This window comes from Eleutherodactylus coqui, chromosome 6, assembly GCF_035609145.1.
Source record: "Eleutherodactylus coqui strain aEleCoq1 chromosome 6, aEleCoq1.hap1, whole genome shotgun sequence".
In the NCBI taxonomy this organism is placed as follows: Eukaryota; Metazoa; Chordata; class Amphibia; order Anura; family Eleutherodactylidae; genus Eleutherodactylus; species Eleutherodactylus coqui.
In genome coordinates, this window is record NC_089842.1 from 85,837,673 (window position 1) to 85,856,484 (window position 18,812).

Genomic DNA, 18,812 nt, shown 5'->3' on the forward strand with positions numbered 1-18,812 from the left:
AGGACCTTTGGGGGAACTTTACTAAGCCTAGCATTTCCCCTGACGCACTGTGCACACCTCTTCATGTATTAGGCACATCCCCAGCACCTCTATGTGCCTACTCAGGAACGCACGGCAGGTCCGAGCTGGCATACATTCCTGGTATCATTTACGCTGGTCTCTGCGGGACGGCCTAGGAGTTTCCTACATACAGTCGTATTACTGAGCTCAATGTATACGTTGTATGCAGCAAGCTCCTTGAGTCCCTGTTGTGGTGGCTGCGGGCCGATAGAATTGTATCATTCCACTGTTTGTCTATGCAGGGGATTTGGAGCTCTGAACTCTGTAAAGATTTATTAGGAAATTAATCAGAGTGGAATTTTGGATCAATTTAGATTTAATGAACATGTTGTCCAAGGGAGGAAGTTCACCTTAAAGAGGTTTTCCAGGGAGAATGCTATTGATGACCTATCCTCAGGATATGCCAGCAATAGTTGATCGGCTGGGGTCTGTTGCATGGGACCCCGACTGAACAGCTCATGTTGATTTCAATGAAAGCCGTGTGTGCAGTTACAAGTGCTGACCACTACACGGAGGCTGGCGCAGAGACTTCCACCGCTTACACTTCGACCTCTGTGTATTTGCGGTGCTGACAGCATGATCGTTCGGGGGCCCAAGCGACGGACCCCACCTAATCAACTATTGATGACCTAACCCAAGGATAGGTCATTAATGGTATTCTTACTGGAAAACCCCTTTAAGCTTTCTTTAGAGAAACCAAAAAAGCTACTTGAGCCGGCTACGTGAAGTACATGGGGATTGAACCCGCAACCTTCAAGTCGTGAGTGAAAGCTTAGGACTGCATACTGCTGCCTTAAGACTCTGTGCCACACATATAAATATATATTTTTAAACAGTCCCTCTGGTGAAAACACATTTTTTCATGTCTGCCCTCTTTACCTGATTGCCTCTCGGGAGGTCTCCTCTGTATATTGCAGTCACCTCCATCTAGTGTAGCCATCTATAAAATACTTATCAGGCACCATCTTTACTTTGCTTTCACTTTCACATCAATCCTAGGATGCACCAGCACAGCATTGCATGATCAGCTTACAGCCTGTATCATTGCCATTACCATTTACATTCTATATACACCTAAATAAGTTACAGACCATAATTATACAGCCAGGAGGATGAGCTGTAATCTCCTCTATTATAACTGCATGACAGGAGCTGTCTGATTATCATCAGTAACTGTAATAGGAGTGTCCGTGTCCCCCTCTAGAAGTTTTTATGGTACACTCCATGTAATAGCAACACACAGGGTGAGAAACTGACTGGAAACTGAACACATAAAACCAAGTACATCTGAGCTGGTCAGAATTGAGATCACATAGCTATCGGAGGCGGGAGTTTCAGCTAAAATGGCATAACTAAGCAAGGTAACACTAGCTCACTTATATATACTTGGGAGGAAAGCTACATAATGAATGGGGGGAAAAAAATCAGCAGAATGGTCCTTTAAGATTACGCTGGTCCTTGAAGTTGTTTTCCCAATTAGGTAAACCTTTGGCGGACTCCTGCCTCGCGTCTATCATAGAAGTCTCATCACATCCCTGGATAGATGTCGAAATTCTCTTTTATTTATAACAGATTAATTACTATGGAACAATTTATTTTGGAGTGGTTTGTGATGCTCTCAGATTGTGAAGATCCTGCACTTACCATGAGGTTTTTCATTAAAAATGTATTATTGTTTTAGGAAACCACGCTCTCCATCCTGGCAACATCCAGCTAAACTTATCAAAACAAGATAATTGCTGTATGCGATCTCAGATCGGTTCCTACATGTTCTCTCTACAAGAGGAAACAGGTAGAATGAGAGATAATTGAAAACCACAAATGTAAATTCGGCTTCCTCTTACATAAAGCCTGGTCCCCAAAGGTTACTTCCCAGGAGGTCCCGTGTTTCTCTTGTCTGATGCCCCACAACTATTAATATCCCAACAAACTTCATTAGAGCCCCCCGGTCACCGACTCTTTTGTCACACAACAAGCACAGTCTGATTTTCTTTTTTGCCTCTATTTTCCAAATGCATGAACAAAAGCCAAGACATCAGCAAAATAAATTACCGAACAAGTACCGACGGTTACATGAGGAGTCAGACTATAGGAGAGAAGAAAATAAAAGCAAATAGAAAAAAAATTAATAGACTCCCATTTTCCAACCACATAAATCACTTCTCAGTGAAGATGCTATTTTTATTTTTTGTACATTTATATATGGATTTTTCTTTTCTGGTTTTATGGTATACTAGTCCGACCCAACTCTCCATATCAGGTGAATATTGATTAAGTCAAAAGTGTAAGATTTGTTTAAGCTCTAAGAAAGCTAACATCTTTTTATAGTATCCTCTAATAGCCTGCTTCTGTGCCCCGAATAATATCACATAGTAAAGATACGGAGTATTTTATATTTATATACCATAATAATTATTAAAAAGATATATACTGTATATATATTGTAAAAAACAATCCCTCCCCTAGTTGGAGTTGGTAGAATGTTGACATAAGTAAGTGATTACAATATCAGAGTAATTTATTGCAAATAACTGGTCTAGTACCCTGTTGTACCGCCTCTAGCTTGAATGTAAGATGTGATATGGGCAGGCAAGGAGGCTCTAGTACCCTGTTGTACCGCCTCTAGCTTGAATGTAAGATGTGATATGGGCAGGCAGGGAGGCTCTAGTACCCTGTTGGGCCGCCTCTAGCTTGAATGCAAGATCTGATACGGGCGGGTATGGAGGCTCCAGTACCATGTTGTACCGCCTCTAGCTTGAATACAGGATGTGAAACAGTCGGGCATGGAGGCTCTAGTACCCTGTTGTACTGCCTGTAGCTTGGATGCAAGATGTGATATGGGCGGGCATGGAGGCATTCAGGTTCTATATGGTATCCTGTAGCATATCGCTCCACATTTGATGTAACTGAACCTCTATATCGTACAAAATCATAGGCTGTTGAAGTTGCCATCCCAGATAGTCCCATACATGTTCTATTAGTGATAAATCTGGTGACCGGGTGGCCAAGTGTTGCAATGTTTTGGGGACATTCCTGTGTAAGCGGACGAGCATTATCCAGCTGGAAAATGCCTCTTGGAAGCCACCATGAAAGGAACAATTGTGGCTGCAGGATGTGCTGAACATATCACTGAGCTGTCATTGTCCCTCGTACCACTACTAGGAGTGACCAATTGTTGTATGCGATGACCCCCCAGACAATCAAACCAGCAGGGGGCAGTGTGCCGCTCCACAGCAAAGGCAGGATTGTGGTGCTCACCCCTAGGTCTCCAGATAGAAACTCGTCCCTTCATCTGTGCCCAAACTAAACCTGGATTTGTCACTGAAGACAACCCAGTTCCACTCTGTAGCACCCAGTTTCGTTGTTTAGGACTCCCCTGAAAAAGGAGGTGACAGGGAGTGATGCTAAAGGCAGTACACATAATGGCCGCCGTGAGACCGAATGTCCTTCAGCTAATGGTTCTGACGAACACAGGGGCCTGTAGCCATGGCAGACATAGAAATAGCGCTGCCTGTGCTTGTTGGACAATCTGATAATCCTCTCTAATGGTGATTTGTCAGGGCGTCCTGAGCCCGGTCACCTTGTGTGCAAGCCCTCACATATCCACTGGTCCTAACACCTCCTAACAGTCTGGTCAGAACGGCCCAGATGGCAGGCAAATCGTCAATACGATCATCCAGCTTCTTGTCTTTAAATAATGCACGCCCTCTCAGCCCTCGGTTAGCCTATATGAGCAAAAAAAGGCATTGAACAGATGTGCAAAATGTGCTTCACCGAAGCTCCGTGCTACTGGAGCAGCTGTGCTTGTAAAAGAGCAGCTCCTCCACGAAGGTCCCCTCATCACTGAACACTGTGACAGCAGTGTCACAGTGTTAAGTGATGATGGGTCTCCGAGGGAACATCTTGAAATATAAGCCCTTCCCTGAAAATAAGCCCTAGCTGGAAAAAAAATAATACATCACCTAGCAGCGCAGTCGAGGCTCTGGTGTTTATTCTCTCTGGCTCCCCAGCAGTGTTCTTCAGCATTTTCTTCTGGCTGCCTCTGATTGGCTGAGCGCTGTGACCAATCAGAGGCAGCACTCAGATGTCATTCAATGAACATCGCGATAGCTGTGACAGCTGTGGCAGGGAATTCTTTCGTCCCTGCTACAATCCCCCCATCACTGAACACTGTAACAGTGATGTCACAGTGTTCAGTGATGAGGGGACTCCCTCTTACATCACACAGTGTTACACACAGCACAGACCTTACCGGCACACGCATGGCCTATCTTTTGCAGGTGTGAGTATTTTAGGCATGTAAAAAACGGACATGTGAACACTTCACAGGGAACCAATGGTTCTAATAGACGTGATTTTTTTTGCGCACATAGGCGCGCAAAAAAAACCTCGCTCATTTGACCGAGGCCTCAGACTGTTAACTGGGTGTAATCTCTTATCTGCGTCGTAGAGGCGTCTAGAGGTCAACAAGCTCTATACAAGTGGAAGAAGAGTCACTACACATAAGGAGCCTCTGAGAGACTTTTTACAGACCAAGGGCCTCAGGTGACAAGACCGTTCATCTAATCACCCCACAACTCTCATCATTTTTATATCTGCCTGAGATGGAATTGCATGCCGAGTTTTGCAGCAAGACGACAACTTCTTCTAGGGGCTTTTTTTTTTTTTTTTTAATGTATAGGTTTGTATTGAAGACCCATCATAAGCCAAATAGCAATACCATGCACATAGTGGTTTTAAGGAGATCACCGGGTCTGTGGAGATAGTATGAAATAATCCAAGGCAGTAGAAATTAATATATAACACATACGTAATGTACTCACTCTTATCAGACACGGTGAACGCCGATGCCGATTAGCATATGGCGTCATCAAAGGAGGAGAATGTCAAAATGACGAACTTGTGTGTGTCTAGAGATGAGTGAGTATACTCGCTAAAGGCAATTGCTCGAGCGAGCATTGCCTTTAGCGAGTATCTCCCCCGCTCGAGACAGAAGGTTCGGGTGCCGGCGCGGGGGAGCGGTGAGTAGCGGCAGTCAGAAGGAGGGAGCGGGGGGAAGAGTGGGAGAGAGAGATCTCCCCTCCGTTCCGCCCCGCTCTCCCCCGCTGCTCCGTGCCCGCTGCCGGCACCCGAACCTTCTGTCTCGAGCGGGGGAGATACTCGCTAAAGGCAATGCTCGCTCGAGCAATTGCCTTTAGCGAGTATACTCGCTCATCTATATGTGCGTCACATGGTGTCTTGGAACGCAACGTGCCTTCCAATGGGCAGTTAGGTGGAGCGCGGCATGTTCATTCCACAATTACTATACATTGAAATACAACGTGGCTGCATCTCAATCATGCAACATGATAAAGTAACAAGTGCAGAATCAATTTACATGGTTAATCTCATTCACTAAACCATAGGTGACAACTGGCTATCAATAGTTATGTATCTAAGCCAGAAAATATAAGGAAATGACCTCGAACAAAAAAATAAAAATAAAAGGACCACTTTAAATTACATTCATATGCTAGCTACTATAAAAGAAACAGTATTAAAACACATTCATATGCAAACTACAACACATACAAATTAAAATGACTAGACAATTCACAATTATGTTGAATGAGAGTAATACATTAAAAACCTATTAAATATGTTTGTAAGATGATAAGAATTTTTATATTTTTTCAAATTGTTCATTAAGACCTCGGGGAATTAGCGTTTGTAATCAGATACATCTCCCTTTTTCTGAGTTCTTCAATGGAGCTGGAATTGATATACCCGATGGGTGTGACTTTCAACCCTTTACTGCCTCTATTATGACGCTCTTAAAAAATGACGCGGGATACTATGATTAGTGAGGCCATTTTTATATTAACCCTTTTCAATCCAATTTGTATCCTGGTTTTCCTAGGGTGCTTACTCTTTGTCTGCAGTTATACAACAGCGCTATCTGCTGGCTAAAGCCAGTACTGCATGAGGTGAAACGTTGGATAGACTCCGACAGCAGAGAGGCTGGCAATATACAGTAAGAGAACCCCAACGGACGTCTTCGAACATCGGAGCTGTACAGCCTTAAATCATAATGTCTTCAGAGGTCAGACAGTGGATTGGAAAGGGTTAAACCTATGTTGGGATAGACGTATTTTAAGTTTATTTTTGTGCTACCTATATATTTTTGATTACAAGGGCATTCTAATAAATAGATAGCTTGCTTGCTGTCGCAATTCATTCTTTGCTTCAACGTTATTGTTTCGTGTTTCTTCCACATCTTTATGACCCTCCTTTTCCTTTTACGAATGAGTTTCTGATTTTATTATTGATTCTGTTCTTTTTTTCCCAGGATATGATGGGACTAATATATTCTGCAATGTTCTATTCTTCCTAAAAATAAGTCTCGGATTTTTGTTTAAGATCTTGTTTAAAAAAGGATCATTTTCAAGGATGTTGCAATTCTTCAAAATCCTTCTAATAATGCTAGGCTGCTGACTATATTTTGTAATAAAAGCTGTTGTAGTGTTTTTTCTTTTTACTTCTTCCTTTTCTTCCTGTTCTTCTTATTCTTCTGTCTTTCTTCTCTATCTGTTCTGTAATCTTCTTCTTCCTGGAGTCTCCTATATGCATTTTCAACCAGTTTCTTGGGGTAATATTTGTCTTTGAAACGCTTTTTTAAAATTGTGGCTTAAGTTTCAAAATCACGTTTTAGGGCTTAGTCACATGGGCGCATCGGCGCTCGTGTTACTGCAGAAAGGAGACAGCCGCACTTCTACTGCAGAAAGGAGACAGCCGCACATCACGGACGTCTCTCTGCAGCGCCAGAGGAAAGAACATGTGACCAGCTTCATTGCCGGTCATGTGTTCTTTCTTCTGCGCTGCGGGGAGTCGTCTGTCCTGAAGTACGTCCGTCTTCTTCCTGCAGTAAGAGCACAGTCATACGGGCACATCGGCGCCCCTTGTATGGGTGCCGATGAGCCCGTGTGACTAAGTCCTTAAGGTGCAGTTTCTCCTAATCCTCCTCATTTGGCTAGAGGGTATATTATTTTTCCACTGCTTAGCGTGACAACTTTTAGAGTCCAAGAAAGTGTTCATCTCCACCTTTTTGAAGTGGGTTCTAGTATAAACAGCATCTTCTCTACAAAATAACTCCAAGTCTAAAAAAATTATTTTTTCAGGGTGAGTGGTATCAGTAAAACAATTTATTATCATTAACATTAAGATCTTTGATCAAATTTATCAAATCCATTTTCTTCCCCGTCCCAGATTATTAACCCTTTCTAATCCAATTTTGGATTCAGAGTTTCCTAAAACTGTTTTACAATGGTGCCATCTGCTGGCTAAATCCAGTGTGTGTGCGCCAGAGAGGCTCCAACAGCGGACTGGCTGGTAATAGACAGTAAGAATACCCTGTCGGATGTTTTCTGACATTGGAGCTGTACAAGCTTCAAAGAGAAGGTAGGAAGACGCCAGACAGTGGATTGGAAAGGGTTAAAACATTATCAATATTACGTTTGTGGAAAAGTATACGTGAATCTAAAAATCTTGTTTGTTCAAACAGCCCCATATAAAGATTTGCAAAAGAAGTTGCAAATTTACTCCCCATTGCAGTTCCAGGAATCTGCTTGTAAAAATGTATATCATAAAGGAAATAATTATTACTAGGAATTAATAAAATGGCTTTCTGTGTAAAACTTCTTTGACTGGCCGGCATAAGCGGATCTTCTTTTAAAAAATGTGCTACTGCATCTATTCCTAGGGAGTGTAGAATGTTAGTATAGAGGGCTGCAGCGTCAAGTGTGCACCAATAACATGTATCTTTCCATTTAATCCAATAAGTCGCTGCTCTCTTTCAAATATGTGGGTAGTTGGAGAACTTAGCGCTGCAGTTGACAATCAACGTACTCAGAGAGTCTGCTGGTCACTGAACTAACACCCGCAATAATGGGTCATCCAGGTGGATCTGCGATGTTTTTATGTATTTTTGGTAGATGGTATAGATATGGAATTTCGGGTTTAATTTGACTGATGTATTGGCCTTCCTTTTTTGTTATTCTGTTATTGTGTGTAGTTTGTTCAATTAATCTTTGTTTGTCTTTCTAAATTCTGGCCGTAGGATCCTCTTTTAATTTCGAATAATAATCACTGTTTTCCAACATTTTTAAATTCCCGTTATAACAACGTTCTTTATCCATTAAAGTGATTCCCCTTCCTTTATCGGCTTTTTTTTATAATTGAATCTTCTTGTTCCGTTAGATTCTTCATTACTAATTTATCTGACGATGTTAAATTCTATTTAATTATAATCTCTTTCTTTTCACACATTTTTGTAAACTCTTTTAAAGTGTTTTGATAAAAATAAATTTGATATTTTATCAATTTAAAAAGTTTTTTTGAGGGGAAAATGCTTTTTTTTTTTAAACAATGTTTTTTCTTTAAATTAAACTACTTTTAGTCCCTCAAGGGACTACAGATGCGATAGTTTGATCACTAGGATAGTACACTGCATTACTTATGTAATTCATTCTACTAGGCCCATAACAGCAGCCTGTTGGATGGGTCTAATAGACTGAGTTACATGGTAGACATGGAGGACTTTGTCAGGCTTCCGGGTACCATGGGAACCCACTAGCACCTTGCGATCACATTGTGAGGTGCCAATGGTTGACAAAGCCCCCTCCCCCTGTCATTGGCTTACATTCTGCAATTGCATTTGAAAGTGGCATATAAGGTGTTAAGTTGCCAGGATCTGAGGTTTCTCCAGTCCTGGCTGTTAAAGCAGGTGCCTGGTTGTCAGCCTAACGGCTGGCTCACACGAGCATATCTGTACAGCATACTCCGTGAGCATGTTTTGCCATGTTGCCACTAACCGACTTGTGTGAAATACACGCGCAAGAAAAATTGCAGCATGTTCTATCTCTACGCTGATGACACCCAACTATACACCTCTTCCCGTGACATCTCAGCACCATTCCTCCAAAACATCACAGACTGCCTATCTGCTGTCTCTAACACCATGTCCCCCCTCTTTCTCAAACGTAAGCTCTCAAAAACTGACCTTTTCATCTTTCCGCCTTCCAGCCGACCTCCCCCCAACATCTCCATATCAGTATCTGCCACCATAATAACCCCCAGACAGCACGCCTGCTGCCTTGGAGTCACACTGGATTTGGATCTCTCCTTTAACCCCGATATCCAATCTGTGGGCCGAACATGCCACGTGCACCTCAGGAATATTGCCAAAATCCATCAGTTCCTCACCACGGACACGCTAAAGACGTTTGTTGTCGCCCACATGCATTCCTGACTCGACTCCTGCAACTCGCTGCTCATCGGCCTTCCCCGCACCAGACTCTACCCTCTACTATCCATACTAAATGCGTCAGCCAGACTCATCTTTCCAGCCAGCCACTTCTTGGACGCCTCTGCATTATGCCAGTCATTGCACTGGCTGCCCATTCATTACAGAACACAATTCAAACTCATCACCCTCACCCACAGAGCTCTATATGGCGCCGCACCACCATACATTGCTTCCCTCCTGTCTGTACATCACCTACCCCGTGCGCTCAGCTCTGCTAACACACTCAGACTAAACACCCCTCTGATACGAACCTCACATGCTCACCTCCATGACTTCTTCAAAACAGCACCAATCCTCTGGAACATACGACCCCCAAACACAGGGAACTTAGACGTGCCTTAAAGTCCACCTCTTCAAAGAAGCATATCGTATCTCCTAAACTAATCCCATCTGACCCCCACAACATGCCCTGACCCTCCCACTGCATGCCTGGACTATCATCCACCTATGGCATCCCTCATTTCCCATTTCCCTGTACATCCTGCATCACCCCCTTCCTCATTGCACATTAATTTTCTTGGTGTAGGCCCCCACCCCTATTGTTTCCTACTTATTGTATACTTTATGTACCTATTGTATCTTCTGTGCCCCCCTGTGTTCTGAAAGAGATGCAGAATGAGTCAGCACTATACAAATAAAGACTATTATTATTTTTTCTATCATCTTTGTGCGTGTTACGTGTGCATACACCAAGATAGTACACAGCTATGGGTAGCATGCAGCTGTAGTGGCCCAGAACGTCTATTCCTGGCCCCTCCATAAATGTCATACATGTCATATCCTTTGTGTGTATGCACTGTGCAAACTGTCCTGTTTCTTGTTATGTGTATTCCACAGCTGCAGTAGATGAGGGGTTAATGTCTGCATGAGACTGGGAGATGTCTGCAAATGTATCAATTTATGTCCTGTCACGTGATATGTTAGAGTCTATAAGTATGAATGCTTGAGAGCAAGATGTAGTTCATCACCTTCAATGGTAGAGAGGAGTGGAGTGCCGGCCGCATGAGGGTACCTTCAACCCTCATGTGGTGAAGAGTGATGGAAGAGGAAGAGCAATCTCCTGAGGGCCCTAATTCCAGGAACCATTAGAGAGTGAGGAGAGAGAGAGAGGGAGAGCATGAGCAGTGAAGAAAGTTAAGACCACCATGCAGAGGTACTTCAAAAAGTGAGTGTCTGTGGAGAGGTTGCCCCTTCCAGGAGTGGTATCATACAGATAAAGAGAACTGTAGGGCCGATATCATCCTGAGTTTCCTCTTTGAGAGAGTGTTTCCTTCCAGGAGCGGTACCATACAGATAATGAGGACTGTAGGACCGGCATCATCCTGAGTTCCTCCCTGACCTCCCTTCTTCTGTCTTGCCTGCACCAGTGTGTTTTCACATTAAACAAGTGTCAAAGCTTACAGTTAAGTTTTACCAGGCCCTGACCGTTCCCACGGACTGAGGTACTCAAACACTAAAGTGTGTATGGACTCTCTTTATTATCGCCGAGGTTCATTCCGGTGAGTAAAGGAACAGTGGCATCACGTGACAAGTTAAAGTTCTTCGGCATGTATATTGGGCATCCCTCTCCTAGGGGTATCCAGAAGAGGCCCAGCGATGCTCTGGCCGAGGCTGTGTGTGTCCCTCCGGGGAGGAATCTGGTAAGTACTACCATGACAAGTGACAGCTTTACCCTCCCAGCATCTCAGCGTATGCCCCGTGTCCTGAGTTACCCTTTGGGACGCTGCACAGCTAGTAGACAATGTCATTGCATTCTGGCTGCGTGTTGTGAGCTTATATCTCATACCCTGCATGTTGCCAGATATGCTCGTGTGAGCCCGGCTTTAAAATTTGCAGCTTAACAGGCCCATTAGTGAAGTCAGTAAAAAGGCTTATTGCCCATCACTTAGCGGTTAATGTCCACAATCCAGTTCCTGGTGTCTAGTGATTTAGCGTCACAATCTCTAGTTTCTTGTCCTTTAGTCCTGGAGTCCTTGGTTTCCTGTCTTGTGATCCTCCCCAGTGTCCACTAGTTTATTGTGTATTTCCTTGCCGCTAAAGGTCTTGGTGCCCCAATCCCTAGTGTCCAGTCCTATAGTGGTCATGTTGCTGTTGTCCAGTGGCATTGTAGCCCAGTCCAAGGTGTGAAGAACATTAGTGCGGTAGTCTATAATGCCAGTGGTATAGTAGCCCGGTCCCTGGTGTAGAGTGATATAACGCCCCACTCCTCAGCATTTATAGTAGCCAAAGTTCTTGATTTCAAGTAGATTGGTGTTTCAAGTCTATATATGAAGAGTCATCTACCAGCAGGGAAAGGATGCGTGAAAGCAGATTGTAATAGAATGTCCTGCCCAGAATCCTTAAAGGGGTTGTCCTGCGAAACAAAGTGGGTCTATACACTTCTGTATGGCCATATTAATGCACTTTGTAATGTACATTGTGCATTAATTATGAGCCATACAGAAGTTATCAGAAATTTTTCACTTACCTGTTCCGTTGCTAGCGTCCTCGTTTCCATGGAGCCGTCTAATTTTCAGCGTCTAATCACCAGATTAGACGCGCTTGCGCAGTCCGGGTCTTCTTCTTTTCTGAATGGGGCCGCTCGTGCCGGAGAGCGACTCCTTGCAGCTCCGCCCCGTCACGTGCCGATTCCAGCCAATCAGGAGGCTGGAATCGGCAATGGACCGCACAGAAGCCCTGCGGTCCACCGAGGGAGAAGATCCCGGCGGCCATCTTCAGCAGGTAAGTAAGAAGTCACCGGAGCGCGGGGATTCAGGTAAGCGCTGTCCGGTGTTCTTGTTTAACCCCTGCATCGGGGTTGTCTCGCGCCAAACGGGGGGGCTGTTGAAAAAAAAACAAAAACGTTTCGGCGCGGGACATCCCCTTTAATATTTATGGATGTTATGACTAATACTCCAGTGTACATAATGTTCCATGCAGTGATTTAGTGAAAGTGATATGCTTTTAATTGGCTTCTTTATCTGACCAGAGTTCAAGAGACACAGATTTGTGTTATCTCATCAGCAGCAAAATGTTCTTTCTTCAAGGACATGGAGAAGACATGGAGAAGATCTTTTAGGTATTCTTCTATTCTCAAATTCGGTGAGGTTAGAAAAAGAGAAATATCTCAGCAAAGCTAGGCGTGATATATAAGATCTCCGGAGGTCCTTTGAAGTATCGTAAAGTATATTTTTTTAGACAGGAAACTGGTGTAACATATATGATGTATGTCTTCACTGGATGTCAGTTTAGTCTTTGTGTGTCATAAACAGGATGGTAAAAACGAGTAGGGACAGAATTATAAGAACAAGCCCGTGTCCATTATGTTACCTGCACTACCCGACCCCAGTCACATTCAGTGTTAGCTCAGCATGATGTATCATAAGTGACATAAGAACGGCTAAAGGGATTTTCCGATATAACCTTTATTGGTGCCAGTTAGAGATGAGCGAACGTACTCGTCCGAGCTTGATACTCGTTCGAGCATTAGCGTGTTCGAGATGCTCGTTACTCGTAACGAGTACCACACGATGTTCGGGTTACTTTCACTTTCATCTATGAGACGTTAGCGCGCTTTTCTGGCCAATAGAAAGACAGGGAAGGCATTACAACTTCCCCCTGCGACGTTCAAGCCCTATACCACCCCCCTGCAGTGAGTGGCTGGCGAGATCAGGTGTCACCCGAGTATAAAAATCGGCCCCTCCCGTGGCTCGCCACAGATTTGTTCTGACATAGAGGAGGGAAAGTGCTGTCTTGTTGGAGCTGCTATAGGGAGAGTGTTCGGAGTATTTTAGGCTTCAAGAACCCCAACGGTCCTTCTTAGGGCCACATCTAACCGTGTGCAGTACTGTGGAGGCTGCTTTTTGCAGTGTTGCACATTTTTTGGGGGGGGTATATCGGCCGTGCAGAGCATTGCGCCCTGCAGTAATACTCCAGGGCCAGAAGCGCTTAGGCAGGGACAGAAGACATATTGATTGAATATAGGCAGTGGGCCTTTGCAAAAAAATTTGGGGAAAAAAATCTATTTGGGCTGCCTGTGACTGTCCTCGGTGTTCTGGGTCTCTGCTGGGTGTAGTAGTTCTCCAAATTCATACGCAGCCAGCTAAGTGTTACAGCAGGCTTGCGCAAAATTATTTCCTGGCTCTGTCTGGGCTGTGAAATCACCGCTGTATTGCAGTTCACAGTGCAACACTCTGCAGTTCTTTGACATACTCCAGGGCCAGAAGCGCTTAGGCAGGGACAGAAGACATATTGATTGAATATAGGCAGTGGGCCTTTGCAAAAAAATTTGGGGAAAAAAATCTATTTGGGCTGCCTGTCACTGTCCTCAGTGTTCTGGGTCTCTGCTGGGTGTAATAGTTCTCCAAATTCATACGCAGCCAGCTAAGTGTTACAGCAGGCTTGCGCAAAATTATTTCCTGGCGTTCCGTAAGCGAAGTCAGCCTCCAAGCACAGGCCAATAAGCGGCACATTTAATTACAGCGTTCTGTTTCTGCACTACTGGTAATACACCATGCTGAGGGGTAGGGGTAGGCCTAGAGGACGTGGACGCGGGCGAGGACGCGGAGGCCCAAGTCAGGGTGTGGGCACAGGCTGAGCCAGTGCGGTGGCCAGGGGTAGAGGCAGGGCCAGACCGAATAATCCACCAACTGTTTCCCAAAGCGCCCCCTCACGCCATGCCACCCTGCAGAGGTCAAGGTGCTCTACGGTGTGGCAGTTTTTCACAGAGACGCCTGACGACCGACGAACAGTGGTGTGCAACCTTTGTCGCACCAAGATCAGCTGGGGAGACACCACCACCAGCATGCGCAGGCCAAGCACCCCACAAGGTGGGACGAAGGCCGTTCACCGCCTCCGTTTTGCACCACTGCCTCTCCCCCTGTGCCCCAACCTGCCACTGAGATCCAACCCCCCTCTGAGGACACAGGCACTACCGTCTCCTGGCCTGCACCCACACCCTCACCTCCGCTGTCCTCGGCCCCATCCAGCAATGTCTCTCAGTGCAGCGTCCAGACGTCGCTAGCACCACTGTTTGAGCGCAAGCGCAAGTACGCCGCCACGCACCCGCACGCTCAAGCGTTAAATGTGCACATTGCCAAATTGATCAGCCTGGAGATGCTGCCGTATAGGCTTGTGGAAACGGAGGCTTTCAAAAGCATGATGGCGGCGGCGGCCCCGCGCTACTCGGTTCCCAGTCGCCACTACTTTTCCCGATGTGCCGTCCCAGCCCTGCACGACCACGTCTCCTGCAACATTGTACGCGCCCTCACCAACGCGGTTACTGCCAAGGTCCACTTAACAACAGACACGTGGACAAGCACAGGCGGGCAGGGCCACTATATCTCCCTGACACATTGGGTGAATTTAGTGGAGGCTGGGACAGAGTCAGAGCCTGGGACCGCTCACGTCCTACCCACCCCCCCGAATTGCATGCCCCAGCTCAGTGGTGGTATCTGCGGCGGTGTATGCTTCCTCCACTAAACCACCCTCCTCCTCCTCCTACGCAACCTCTGTCTCGCAATCAAGATGTGTCAGCAGCAGCACGTCGCCAGCAGTCGGTGTCGCGCGGCATGGCAGCACAGCGGTGGGCAAGCGTCAGCAGGCCGTGCTGAAACTACTCAGCTTAGGAGAGAAGAGGCAGACGGCCCACGAACTGCTGCAGGGTCTGACAGAGCAGACCGACCACTGGCTTGCGCCGCTGAGCCTCCAACCGGGCATGGTCGTGTGTGACAACGGCCGTAACCTGGTGGCGGCTCTGCAGCTCGGCAGCCTCACCACGTGCCATGCCTGGCCCATGTCTTTAATTTGGTGGTTCAGCGCTTTCTGAAAAGCTACCCACACTTGTCATACCTGCTCGGAAAGGTGTGCCAGGTCAGCGCACATTTCCACAACTCCAAGACGGACGCTGCCACCCTGTGGACCCTGCAACATCGGTTTCATCTGCCAGTGCACCGATTGCTGTGCGACGTGCCCACACAGTGGAACTCTACGCTCCACATGTTGGCCAGGCTCTATGAGCAGCGTAGAGCTATTGCGGAATACCAACTCCAACATGGGCGGCGTAGTGGGAGTCAGCCTCCTCAATTATTAACAGAAGAGTGGGCCTGGTTGGCAGCCATCTGCCATGTCCTTGGAAACTTTGAGGAGTCTACCCAGATGCTGAGCAGGGATGCTGCAATCATTAGCGTCACCATTCCTCTGCTATGCCTCTTGAGAAGTTCCCTGCAAAGCATAAAGGCAGACGCTTTGCACTCGGAAACGGAGGCGGGGGAAGACAGTATGTCGCTGGATAGTCAGAGCACCCTCATGTCTATATCTCAGCGCGTTGAGGAGGAGGAGGAGGGGGAGGAGCATGAGGGGGAAGAGACAGCTTGGCCCACTGCTGAGGGTACACATGCTGCTTGCCTGTCATCCTTTCAGCGTGTATGGCCGGAGGAGGAGGAGAAGGAGGGGAAGGAGCATGAGGAGGAGGGGGAAGAGACAGCTTGGCCCACTGCTGAGGGTACACATGCTGCTTGCCTGTCATCCTTTCAGCGTGTATGGCCAGAGGAGGAGGAGGAGGAGGAGGAGGAGGAGGATCCTGAAAGTGATCTTCCGAGTGAGGACAGCCATGTGTTGCGTACAGGTACCCTGGCACACATGACTGACTTCATGTTAGGATGACTTTCCCGTGACCCTCGCGTTACACGCATTCTGGCCACTACGGATTACTGGGTGTACACACTGCTCGACCCACGGTATAAGGAGAACCTTTCCACTCTCATTCCCGAAGAGGTAAGGGGTTCGAGAATGATGCTATACCACAGGGCACTGGTGGACAAACTGATGGTAAACTTCCCATCTGACAGCGCTAGTGGCCGAAGGCGCATTTCCGAGGGCCAGGTAGCAGGGGAGGCGCAGAGATCAGGCAGCATGTACAGCGCAGGCAAGGGACCATTCTCCAAGGCCTTTGCCAACTCTCTGGCTCCCCAGCAAGACTGTGTCACCGGTCCCCAGTCAAGGCTGAGTTGGTGGGAGCACTGTAAAAGGATGGTGAGGGAGTACGTAGCCGATCGCACGACCGTCCTCGGTGACGCCTCTGCCCCCTACAACTACTGGGTGTCGAAGCTGGACACGTGGCCTGAACTCGCGCTGTATGCCCTGGAGGTGCTTGCTTGTCCTGCGGCTAGCGTCTTGTCAGAGAGTGTGTTTAGTGTGGCTGGGGGAATCATCACGGATAAGCGTACCCACCTGTCAACCGACAGGCTTACACTCATCAAGATGAACAAAGCCTGGATTTCACCAGACTTCTCTTCTCCACCAGCGGACAGCAGCGATACCTAAACAATACGTAGGCTGCACCCGCGGATGGAAGCATCGTTCTCTATCACCATCCAAAACGGGGACCTTTTTGCTTAATCAATCTGTGTATAATATTCCTCCTCCTCCTCCTGCTCCTCCTCCTCCTGCTCCTCCTCCTGAAACCTCACATAATCACGCCGAACGGGCAATTTTCTTAGGCCCACAAGGCTCAGTCATATAATTTTTCTAAACAATTTTTATACGTTTCAATGTTCATTAAAGCGTTGAAACTTTCACCTCAACCAATTTTTATTTTAACTGGGCTGCCTCCAGGCCTAGTTACCAATTAAGCCACATTAACCAAAGCGATTAATGGGTTTTACCTGCCCTCTTGGTTGGGCATGGGCAATTTTTCTCAGGTACATTAGTACTGTTGGTACACCAATTTTTGGGGCCCTCACCTACAGTGTAATCAAATTAATTTTTAGCCCACCTGCATTACAGCTGACGTTACATCAGCTGTGTTGGGCACTGCAATGGGATATATTTATGTACCGCCGGTGGGTTCCAGGGAGCCACCCATGCTGTGGGTCCACAGGGAGTTGTAACTGCATGTGTTTACTTCTAAAGAACCCCAGTCTGACTGGGGCATGCAGTGTGGGCCGAAGCCCACCTGCATTAAACATGACATTACCTCAGCTGTGATGGGCAATGCAATTGGATATATTTATGTACCGCCGGTGGCTTCCTGGCACCCACCCATGCTGTGGGTCCACAGGGATTTGTAACTGCATGTGTCCACTTCTAAAGAACCCCAGTCTGACTGGGGCATGCAGTGTGGGCCGAATCCCACCTGCATTAAACATGACATTACCTCAGCTGTGATGGGCACTGCAATGGGATACATTTATGTACAGCCGGTGGGTTCCAGGGAGCCACCCATGCTGTGGGTCCACAGGGAGTTGTAACTGCATGTGTCCACTTCTAAAGAACCCCAGTCTGACTGGGGCATGCAGTGTGGGCCGAAGCCCACCTGCATTAAACATGACATTACCTCAGCTGTGATGGGCAATGCAATGGGATATATTTATGTACCGCCGGTGGCTTCCTGGCACCCACCCATGCTGTCGGTCCACAGGGACTTCACAATAGGGAGTTGTACCTGCCTGTGTCTATGAATTAAAAACTCCGGTCTGGTCGGGGCATGCAGTGTGGTCCGAAGCCCACCTGCATTTAATCTGACGTTAGCTCTGCTGTCCAGGGCACTGCAATGGGATACATTTATGTACAGCCGGTGGGTTCCAGGGAGCCACCCATGCTGTGGGTGCACACGGAATTCCCATTGCGGAGTTGTACCTGCCTGTGACTATTTATAAAAAAACGCGGTCTGACTGGGGCATGCAGACACCTTGACAGAATGAATAGTGTGTGGCACATAGGTTCCCCATTGCTATGCCCACGTGTGCAGCTCCAGATGGAGGTGGCACAGGATTGGATTTCTCATTGCTTCTGTACAGCATTGTGGACTATCGCCCAGCCCCTTTTAAAGAGGGTCGCTGCCTAGCCGTGCCAACCCTCTGCAGTGTGTGCCTGCTTTTCCTCTGGCAGACGCACTTATAAATAGACATGAGGGTGGCGTGGCATGAGGGCAGCTGAAGGCTGGGCAGGGACAGTTTGGTGTGCGCTGTGGACACTGGGTCGTGGGGGGGGGGGGGTTGGGCAGCATGTAACCCAGGAGAAGTGGCAGCGGAGTGTCATGCAGGCAGTGACTGTGCTTTGTTGGAGGTAGTCTGGTGCTTAGCTAAGGTATGCATTGCTAATGAGGGCTTTTCAGAAGTAAAAGTTGTTGGGAGGGGGGGGGGCCCACTCTTGCCACTATTGTGGCTTAATAGTGGGACCTGGGAACTTGAGATGCAGCCCAACATGTAGCCCCTCGCCTGCCCTATCCGTTGCTGTGTCGTTCCCACCACTTTCTTGAATTGCCTAGATTTTCACAAATGAAAACCTTAGCGAGCATCGGCGATATACAAAAATGCTCGGGTCGCCAATTGACTTCAATGGGGTTCGTTACTCGAAACGAACCCTCGAGCATCGCGAAAAGTTCGTCTCGAGTAACGAGCATCCGAGCATTTTGGTGCTCACTCATCTC